Source organism: Lycorma delicatula, chromosome 7 (genome assembly GCF_047948215.1).
Source record: "Lycorma delicatula isolate Av1 chromosome 7, ASM4794821v1, whole genome shotgun sequence".
In the NCBI taxonomy this organism is placed as follows: domain Eukaryota; kingdom Metazoa; phylum Arthropoda; class Insecta; order Hemiptera; family Fulgoridae; genus Lycorma; species Lycorma delicatula.
In genome coordinates this window covers 3,239,728-3,251,359 of record NC_134461.1, presented here as the reverse complement: position 1 = coordinate 3,251,359, position 11,632 = coordinate 3,239,728, and positions in this window count along the sequence as shown.

Sequence of the window (11,632 nt, the reverse complement as noted above, 5' to 3'; positions counted from 1 at the left end):
CAGTGTAAAAGAACTGAACGTCTAAATAAAATAGGAACAAACTTGCAGTTTAGAGACATCGTTTGATTCTTGTGTCAAAAGTGTTAATTTTAAAAATTATACTTTTATTGTTACTGCAGTAATAGTAATTTATCGTATTAAAAAGAGAAATTTTGTGATTAGATACATGTATTTACTTTTTAAATTACTATCGTATATTATTACTTGTATAGATGCACAAGTTTAAAATGTAGAAATTGTTATGAATTACATTAATTAACTAGCTTCTTAAACTGGAGAATTTTTTTCTTTAAAACTACCTCTGTAACAAAAAGTTGGTCCCACAGTATTGTAATCGAGTGATTTCAGTTTTCTAGAAAAGAGCAATTATGTATTTTTATACCTATTCATTTGTAATATATTTAGTGCCGCACTTAATTTAATAAAATTATGATTTTAAGCTTAAAATTATAGCATATAACATAATATTGCAAGCAAACCAATAATTTATACTTTTATCAGCATTTGCCTTCTAGTTAATGGAAATAAAGTTACAGATTTTCTACTTGATTAACTCATCTAGAAGCATCTTATAGCCATTATTTCATAGATGGTTACTTCTTTTAAATATCTATTTACACTACCCAATAATGCTTCTTAAGAATTAGCAGCATATTTGTTTCATAAACATAATTGTTTACCAGTTTAATTGTTTCACCAGTGCAAACTGGTGAAAGAAGAGTGGATTAAAGAAAAGTGTTCAGAAGTGGAAAGAGAAATGAACATTGGTAAAATAGACGGAGCATACAGGAAAGTTAAGGAAAATTTTGGGGTACATAAATTAAAATCTAATAATGTGTTAAACAAAGATGGTACACCAATATATTATACGAAAGGTAAAGTCGATAGATGGGTGGAATATATTGAAGAGTTATACGGAGGAAATGAATTAGAAAATGGTGTTATAGAGGAAGAAGAGGAAGTTGAGGAGGATGAAATGGGAGAAACAATACTGAGATCTGAATTTAAGAGAGCATTAAAAGATTTAAATGGCAGAAAGGCTCCTGGAATAGACGGAATACCTGTAGAATTACTGCGCAGTGCAGGTGAGGAAGCGATTGATAGATTATACAAACTGGTGTGTAATATTTATGAAAATGGGGAATTTCCATCAGACTTCAAAAAAAGTGTTATAGTTATGATACCAAAGAAAGCAGGGGCAGAAAAATGCGAAGAATACAGAACAATTAGTTTAACTAGTCATGAATCAAAAATCTTAACTAGAATTTTATACAGAAGAATTGAGAGGAGAGTGGAAGAAGTGTTAGGAAAAGACCAATTTGGTTTCAGGAAAAGTATAGGGACAAGGGAAGCAATTTTAGGCCTCAGATTAATAGTAGAAGGAAGATTAAAGAAAAACAAACCAACATACTTGGCGTTTATAGACCTAGAAAAGGCTTTCGATAACGTAGACTGGAATAAAATGTTCAGCATTTTAAAAAAATTAGGGTTCAAATACAGAGATAGAAGAACAATTGCTAACATGTACAGGAACCAAACGGCAACAATAACAATTGAAGAACATAAGAAAGAAGCTGTAATAAGAAAGGGAGTCCGACAAGGATGTTCCCTATCTCCGTTACTTTTTAATCTTTACATGGAACTAGCAGTTAATGATGTTAAAGAACAATTTAGATTCGGAGTAACTGTACAAGGTGAAAAGATAAAGATGCTACGATTTGCTGATGATATAGTAATTCTAGCCGAAAGTAAAAAGGATTTAGAAGAAACAATGAACGGCATAGATGAAGTCCTACGCAAGAACTATCGCATGAAAATAAACAAGAACAAAACAAAAGTAATGAAATGTAGTAGAAATAACAAAGATGGACCGCTGAATGTGAAAATAGGAGGAGAAAAGATTATGGAGGTAGAAGAATTTTGTTATTTGGGAAGTAAAATTTCTAAAGATGGACGAAGCAGGAGAGATATAAAATGCCGAATAGCACAAGCTAAACGAGCCTTCAGTAAGAAATATAATTTGTTTACATCAAAAATTAATTTAAATGTCAGGAAAAGATTTTTGAAAGTGTATGTTTGGAGTGTCGCTTTATATGGAAGTGAAACTTGGACGATCGGAGTATCTGAGAAGAAAAGATTAGAAGCTTCTGAAATGTGGTGGAAGAATGTTAAAAATCAGATGGGTGGATAAAGTGACAAATGAATAAGTGTTGCGGCAAATAGATGAAGAAAGAAGCATTTGGAAAAATATAGCTAAAAGAAGAGACAGACTTATAGGCCATATATTAAGGCATCCTGGAATAGTCGCTTTAATATTGGAAGGACAGGTAGAACGAAAAAATTGTGTAGGCAGGCAATGTTTAGAATATGTAAAACAAATTCTTAGGGATGTAGGATGTAGAGGGTATAATGAAATGAAACGACTAGCACTAGACAGGGAATCTTGGAGAGCTGCATCAAACCAGTCAAATGACTGAAGACAAAAAAAAAAAAAAAAACATAATTGTTAAAGACCGCATAAATGCAATTAATTGTTAACATTAAAAATTGAACCACCAAACAATGGAATTGTATAACAGAGCTCACAGATACAGACTTTTTTTGATCCTTATAACAAGTTTTGATTTAGTGCACTTATATATACACAGTAACATTAATACTTATTGTATTAAAAAAATATATACTTCTGATAGCAGCATTTATTTTTTATATTAAATTTAAAAAGTACTTACATTTATTGATTGATGAAAAAACAAAAATAAAGAAATTTCTGTTTTATATATAAGTTAACTGCATAACGGCTTTCATAGACATAGACCCTTGCCAAAGAACGCCTTCACCATGATACTTTGCCAGATAACCCTATTTATGAGCTACTCATCGATTTCAAATGTTGGATAGCCAGCCATTCGTGTAATTTAGTACAGAGTTCAGACTGTAAGGGCATGATTAAGATCACCCACTTCAACCCCCACCAAGTAAAGAAGCCTATGTTCAAACTGCAGAGTTATGCACAACTGCATTCATCATGATCATTCCATATGATATATTATGGATCACGGCCTTTGAAGCATCTTCATTGTTTCACATTAAACTTCTGACATAACCGGATCAATCCATATCAAATCATACAACCATTTTTGCTCAACAATTTTAATTTTTGTAAAACTATTATAAGGAGAGCTCTGTATTTATATGAATGTAAAACTGTCATCAAAAAATCTTTTGGGGGATTATTTTTTCGGCAGCCATTTTTGTCTGCACAGATTAGTTGTTTTTCACAAATAAAGTGCTTTGTGGAAAAACTTGTAACTCTCTTACTTATAAAGATATCATAATAATTTAAAAACCAGAATTTTCAGCATGAAAATGTCTAAAATGATTGTATGAATTATTTTGTTATAAGTATTAAAGAAGTTGATTAAAAAAAGTAAAAAATATATATATATTTAGATGTAAAAAATGAATTGAATTAAAATTCAATTTTATTCAAATTCATATAATGACCAAATTTTGATTCCAATAGAAATGTTTAAATTTTTCAATGACAAAATTACACATGTAAAATATAATTTGTTCCATTACAAGAAATATAGACCACAGAGGACAAATTTAAACTGAGGCTTGAATGTTGCTTTCAAGTAAAAGCACAAAAAATTACCATCAGTTTGTTCCTGATATCCAAATAAGATGTTATCCTACATCAAGATCAGAGAAATTTGAAAATCAACACCTATTCTGTTTACCAACACAAACGCTTTACGAATCCAAGATAACAGTGCTTGTATCTATGATGTTAAAACAGAGGATTGGAACAGTGAAGGAGAAAAATGAAAAAAAACAAAACGGTGTTCTGGTTCATTTTTTCCATCAATCGGGTCCCAAATCATCTTTTTAGTTATCGAAAAAAGACATTGTTTGGGTTCCTGTAAAGAACATTTTGCAAAAAAATTACTCGCTTAGAATTAATAACCATATTTGGAAGAATATATAACAGAAAAGTTGAGCGATGAAATTTCATCAATTTTTAATATTTTAAGGAAATACTAAAATTATGATTTGTCAACCATCACTTTTAGCTAAACAATATTAATGGCTTTTATTCTTTATGCTCTGACACATTAACATTGTATAGTCTGTTGTACAATAAATTCACATGTTTTATTAATAAAAAACATGTAATATAATGACATCAAACCTTATTGTTGCACTGCTAATGTGTGAAAATACTCAGGGGCATTTTCAACCAAATTCAGTGCTCTGTAATTCCTAAATTAGGTAAGTATCAGTGATCTAATTTATGCAGCATGTTTATGTTTGGAAGAAGTGTTTCCTGTAAAATTTTCAATTTGTTTTTACTCTGTCCCTGTTTAGATAAAAGGCACTGAAAATGGTTGAAAATAGCCAACTGGCCATCTTTGAAGGCCTCTAGGAAAAAAAGGACATAAGTCTCCAGGCTGAAACTTCAGTTCCAAGCCATTTTATAACTTTGACAGGAAAAAATAATCAATATAAGACTTTCCCTTCGTGAAAAATACTGGCCTCGAAAATTTAATTTTATGTATAATATAAATAATCTATATTTAATATAATATAATAATATTTTTTCAGCTTCCACAAAGTACAGAATTAGAGAACACTTTTGTACCTTTACTTTTTTACAGTCACCAAAATGTTTTCTGGCCCAAGCCCATCTTCAGTGATTTTTTTTTTTTAATAAATTCTTTGTTTACATTGACACATCAATTTTAGTTTTTTACATTTTATCTTGTAAAAATTATTTGTTAATAAAATTTAAAACATTTAAAAAATTTCATAACAAATATGGGCTTGGGCCCGAAAACATTTTGATGAACATAAAAATGTAAAGGAGGAAAAAAATATGGACTATAAAAAATGTAATCTAAATAAATTTATATATATATTTTTTTTTTATCAACTTCCTTAATACTTATAAGAAAATAGTTTGTACAACCATTTTAGACAATTTCATGCTGAACATTCTAGTTTTTAAATTATCATGATCTCTATATAAATAAGGGAGTTACAGAGTTTTCCACAAAACACATTATTTGTGAAAAACATGGAATCTGCGCAAACAAAAATGGCTGCCGATAAAAAAAAAATAATCTAAAAAAAATTTGAATTATACTTTTGCACTCATAAAGATACTAACCCCTGGCAAAAATATTACAACAATAAAAAATGTTCAGCAACCAAAATTATTTTATTGTATAATTTGAAATGGATTGACCCAACTGTGGTCCCAGGTTCTATGAATTCTATAAGGATAGTGGTCAGGAAACAATCACTATTTTCAACCTTTCAAACAGCAATTCTTACAGCGTTTTCAGTCATAACAATATAATCACAATCGCCAGTGGAGCTGTACTTCCTCTTGCATAAAATGAATTGCATCATCTAATTAATTTGGTGGAAGGGACAATGACAAGTTCCATGTTTCATTGTAAGAGTGTTTCACAAACACCATCTAGAATAGATAGCAAGTAAATCGATACAAAAATTATAGATTGACAATGGATATTGAAATAGGACTGTCTTGCTATGGTTACCGGTTTATTTTCAACAACCAATCAAAAGTTAATCTTGCAATTGCATTCACATTTTTATTATTATTCCTGCATTAAGAATAAATATATTAACAGTTATTATCAATAATGATTTTAGACAATTTATTAATCGGGAAATAAAAAAAAAAGATAGAAATGGTGTAGTCATCATTCTAAACAAAGAAATAGAAAAATGTGTAGATAGGATAATTACTGAAAGGGGTGAATTCAAAATATATGCTTTTGAGAACTACAAACCAACTAATCACTGTGAGGAGTTGCAAATATGAATCGGACAATGAAGATAACCGAAGAAGAAAGTAAAAAATTATAAAAAGATAATAACGGCAACATCAGAGTGCTATGATAGGGAAGAAAACTAGTGGAAAAGTATGGCATGGGGAAATGAAATTAAATAGTAATGAAAATAAACTGTTGATAACAATACTCTTTAAAAACCATAAAAGAACATGTCAAAATCGCTGAGATAAAATCATGACAACATAATAAATAACAGGAAAAAATTAAGCAAACATGATAAAAAAAAAGCATACAGATTGTCAGGAGACAAGAGTGAAGAAAATATGTATAAAAAACAATTTGAGAAGAGTTAGCTGAAATGTTAAAAAGGAAGAGTAAATCTTGGGTTACTGAAAGATGCCATTCAGCTTATCAGATTGAAGTAATAAGAAAATATTATTGAAGGAATAAAAATAAAGAACAGCTTACTGAAAGAGTGACTGAAGACAAGAAGAGTAATATAAAACCAAAGAAGAGATAAATTGACAATACAGATTTATATACTTATTTAAGTCTGTAACAAATACAAACTTACATCGATGGTCATTATGAATTTAGAGGAAGGTAATATCATAAAAATTTTCATAAGTAACTGTTACATGTCTTTGCTGTGTTATTTTAATTTTTTTTTATAATAGTATCTCTGTGGTCAGTTCTTACATAAAAAAGTAATAAATTTTTAAGCTAGATGAATCATAGTAATTAAAAAAAAGTTGGGTCTTAATTGATTCCTTTAACAAATTACATTTTTATCGCCAAAATTAAACTGAATTTAGAGTTTAATTGCTAAAAATAAAAATTTTTCATTGAAAAATTTGGATCCCATCCGATTCTCTTGCGAGACAGTTATTTAGCACATTTTTGTAAATGCCATAACTTGTAGAAACGGATAAACTATCAGAAATTATACAATTTTTTTTTTAATTCTTGAATTGGATCCCATGGGATCACTTTTAAAAAAAATGTTACCTTGTCATTTACATCAATACTGTACAGTTGGATTTTAAATCTTGAAAATTAGTTTAAAAAAATTTATAGTTTAAGTAAGGTCCCATTCAGCCCCCTTGTTTTTTGGGGCTCAAAAATGTATTTACTAGAGTAATAATTTATTTTAATACATCGACCCGATTGGTGTAATGTTACCCAACAAGGCTAAAAAATATTATAGTTAACTAAAAAAAAATATAGTTACCTTGTGAAGCTCCCTTGTCTGATCGGTTGAAATACCAAATCTGGAATATATACAGCACAATATTTTTACCAAATTTCTACCTTTATTGGTCAACGGGTTTTTGGGGCAAAAACTACTTAGAAATAAATTAATTATCCCCTCCAACCCTACATCAGATTGACTAAACTCTTTGGAAATTTAAATTCTCAACTACTTACATCATACTAAAGCTCAGTTTTTGCAATCCCCATATAAGAAGTCAAAAAAAACAGTGAAAACTAATTTTGTTGCCAATATATGGAAATTTGTTCAAATAATTTTCAAAGAATTTCAGTTGTACCACTCTTTAGATATTAATCAAACTACTGATACGCATTCCGTGTTCTTTAAGCTAGGAAATTTTGGCACTACCGTAAACCTTGATATCCAAAATTTTGCCTAATCGCTACACTTTCCCTTTGTAGTTATGCTTCTGCAGCAACAATAGATCTATAGCCAGGAAAGAAGAATAAAATAAATGAAGTAACAGCTGTAATAATTATTATTAAAAAATAGACACTCCTCATGAAATGCTACTGATTAAGTATTTCTATCGGTGTTTATAAAATTAAAATAAATACAACTGTTGACCAAAAGAAAATGGTACTGTTTATAGTAAGTCTGATTAAAAGTAAGTTAGCGTGAAAACAATCCTATCACTGAAACCTTTAAATCCTACTTCTTATATAGAGTAAAAAGACAAGAATTTTTCTCAACGAAGGTGGAAAGAGTATTAACCTTAAAACCCAAGAATGGTACACCTTCTCAGAACAAAATTTAAGAATTTTATAAAATAATTTGATATTGATAGATAATCTTTGAAAAGTTGAAAAAGCAAGTTTTATAATTATCTAATCCTGTTTATTATAATAGTTTTTTTTTTTTAATCTGTTTCTAATAAATTTTGTAACTAGTTTCCAGGTGATTTCAAACCATTTCTGGATTTATAATGAGCCAAATGCTTTTTTAACTAACACAAATTTTCTTACTTTTAGTTACTTTTTCTTATTCATCTTTGAAGTCTAGAATTTGTTAATGAAAATTACATAAACATTATTATACGAATAAGACATGACCATCAGGTCATTCACTTTATTATCAAACTGTAAAAAGTAGCTTGTTTTATTGTATTGATAATTGTAGAACAACTATTACTTCCTATTGTAATAGAATATATAAGGATTTTCTGAACTCTAGAATTTACACAATGTTTAGAAAGCTATTAACAAAAATCAATCTTTATCAGAATAGAAAACATATTCATACCTTTGTGAACAAACTGCATGATCAGTATTAATATGGTCTTTATTCAAAATAAGGTTCTCAATACTCAATGTAACAGGAATCTAATGTGGACTGAGTTTATAATTTTTTGCAACTCCATAAAAACTAACACACGTTTCTGATTTGATAAGACATATAATCTGTATATCAAGATTCATGGTGAATATTCCTAATCAGTTTTTAGCGAGTAAACATTGAAAAGTGTAGGTCAGCCACAACCTTTGATTCATTTGCAATTTGGCCTTTTTTCTAAAACAAGAGATTATATGTATGATGTCAAATTAATGATTACCCATGATTTAGGCAACAGTACCGTAATTTGTTATGAACTACAATTTGATAAAACTCACTGGAATAAAAGCATGTTGAACAAAAGCGTTAAACATTTTATTACTACTGATATAGCTTTACTATGACTATTTACAATTTGCACATAACTCTCCCAATAACAGAAGGGAGCAGAAGCATTTCTTTGAAGAGTCTAAAGTAAAACCATAAGGTTGTACACAGATATTTGTAACTGCATAAAAGTAAATTCTTCCAAATTAACTTTTTTAACCAAGATTAAATATCGTTTGGATTAATCCACCTCCTTTGCTATTTGTACACTTTTCATTACCGGTATGATAAAAGATAATAATAAAACAACACTAAGAACAGATTTATATATTTATTAGCAATAAAATTTTACGCAGAGATTAATAGATGAACATGTGAAGGCACAAAAACCTTAAATAAAACAAACAATATATTTACAAAGAACACATTTTGTTCAAAATTAAAACAGTTCACAGATAGTACAGTGTTATTCAGTGTAAATGTTTTTGTTTGATAATTCAATAATTAAAAACTTTAAATTATTCAAGAAAAGTGCAGCCTAACATAAAATATACTAAATTTACTTAAAACAATTTTTTTTAAACGGATGAAAATTTCACTTGTTTCATATCTTATCATAGTCAGTAGAAAAATATACAAGCAGTTATTCCTTAGAAAACTTTGTAATGCCTCGTTTCTACTATCAATTCTACATACGCTTTGTGCTATTTAAGAGTTCCTGTCAAACAATTTACTTTTGATTTATTCAATTATAAACTATAAGGTCTCTGAAAAATCCCAGAGGAGGAGAGATAATTCCAGAGAGGGATTATCTCTGGGAAATTTACCCAGAACTTTTGATGACCGGCTGGATATCAAAAAATCAGGACTTATAATAAAGTTTGTATAACAAATTTATGTTACTAACCCAAAAAGGTAAAATAGAGAGCCTTCATAAGTCACACTCGGTCATAAAACGAACAGCAGGCTCAGTTTTAACCAGCAGGGCACTAACTAGGGATTTTGTGTAACCACCAGTAGAGTAGTCTGAACAGCTCCATAGGCAGAGTTACCACTGTATATATCGAGTATTGAGTAAAGCCCTCAGCAACCACCACACAATGCCATTGACCAATGCAAAATCCACAGAAGAGATCAATGATAATTAAAAAGGAAAAGTCACTTGACTCTGTTTAAGGATTGCCACTAGAAATCAGAATAGTTTGTGGTGTTGTTTATAACTAATTTTTTTTAGCAATATTTTCCATACACCTTTCAAACAATTTTCCAATTTGTCCCATACATAAAGATACACTACAGATAAACTACAATCATAAAATTAATCTTTTTCTTAAATAGCATTTAGTGGATGTAGAATTGACAGTATTAGTGAGGCATTATAAGTTTTCTAAGGAATAACTGCTGTATATTTTCATCTACTGACTATGATAAGAAATTAAACATGTGTTAATTTTATGATTGTGGCTAAAAGGAAACTTAGCATGCCACTTTTATAAAAAAAAATATTATGAAAAACATATCTACATAATATTATTAAATGCATTATTGGTATATAAAATAAAATCTTATTTTATATTAGTAATTATAAAAAATATTATCTTTGAAAGAGGATCTTCCAATAATATTCAATAACATACACCTTATTATCTTTACATGTTTATGATATAAAATTACATAAAACACACCCACACATATATAAGTATATATATTCAAATTATAATGTGCATTTTATAAACAGTTATTGCATTAACACCCTAATCTAAGTGCATTAATAAAAATGCAAGCTAAATAATGAATAATTTGATTAAATTCCTCCACAGAAATACATGCATGAGCACACACACACATATATGTCTATTTTCTTTCTAAAATAGACAAAAATTGAACTTTTACTATCATATTATGTATGAGACACTATAAGGCACTTGTATTTGCTTCAACAATGTATTCTTGTGCACTTGCACACACAATTCATTTCTTTGGAATAGCAGCTTATTAATTTAAATAAAACCCATTTTAATATAAACCTTTACTACTTCAATTTAAATTAGCGTATAAGTAACAGTGTCTCTCTTTGTTGTAAGTTTTTTGGTTTGTTTGACTTACAGTGTTGCCATGTTCTTAAGTAAAATTTTCTATTTCAATACTATCTAACATAGCCACAACGGGCTAGAATCAAAGAGATATAAGTAAAAATATATACAAAATCACCTACATCAACCCTAAATAAAAAAGGAAGTAAAGAGTTGCATAACTTTCCTGACGTTGCCCTTGACAGATTTCTATCTCAAATATGCCGTAAGAGTTTTTAAACATTAATGACTTAATTATACAATATTTAAAGTACAATTACAAAAAATAACAACATTCTACAATGTAAGAAATAACACATTCAGTAAAAACTTTGGGTACAATTAGACCCCCTTGATCAAATGATATGTTTAAAGAGAAAAAAAATCAAAATTTGTAGTAAAAAACTTTGGGTCCCGATTGACTCCCCTTGACCAAATCATTTTTATATCCAAAATAGAACATTTTAAAAATAATACAACAGATAAGTATCAGAAATTTAAAATTCTTAAGTCAGGTCCTTTGGAGTCTCTTTTAAAAATTTCCTAGGTTGTATATATTAATACTGGAACATTAGTAACTATTGTAATTACATATTACTTCAATAAGTTGGTCTGATTTGATGCAATGTTATTCAACAAGGTGAAAAAATGAATAGCTTACAAGAAAAAAAAGATTGGGACCATGACACAAACACCCCTTTATTCACTGGGCCAAAGTTAGTTTTATGTATATATATATATACCACCTATAATATATGTACGGCTATATTTCATCTCTTCTGGTAAAGTTTTTGAGATATGAGGCAAAAACTGATTAGTAGTAAAGTTGAATCCAACTGGCTTAAAATTGTTGAATT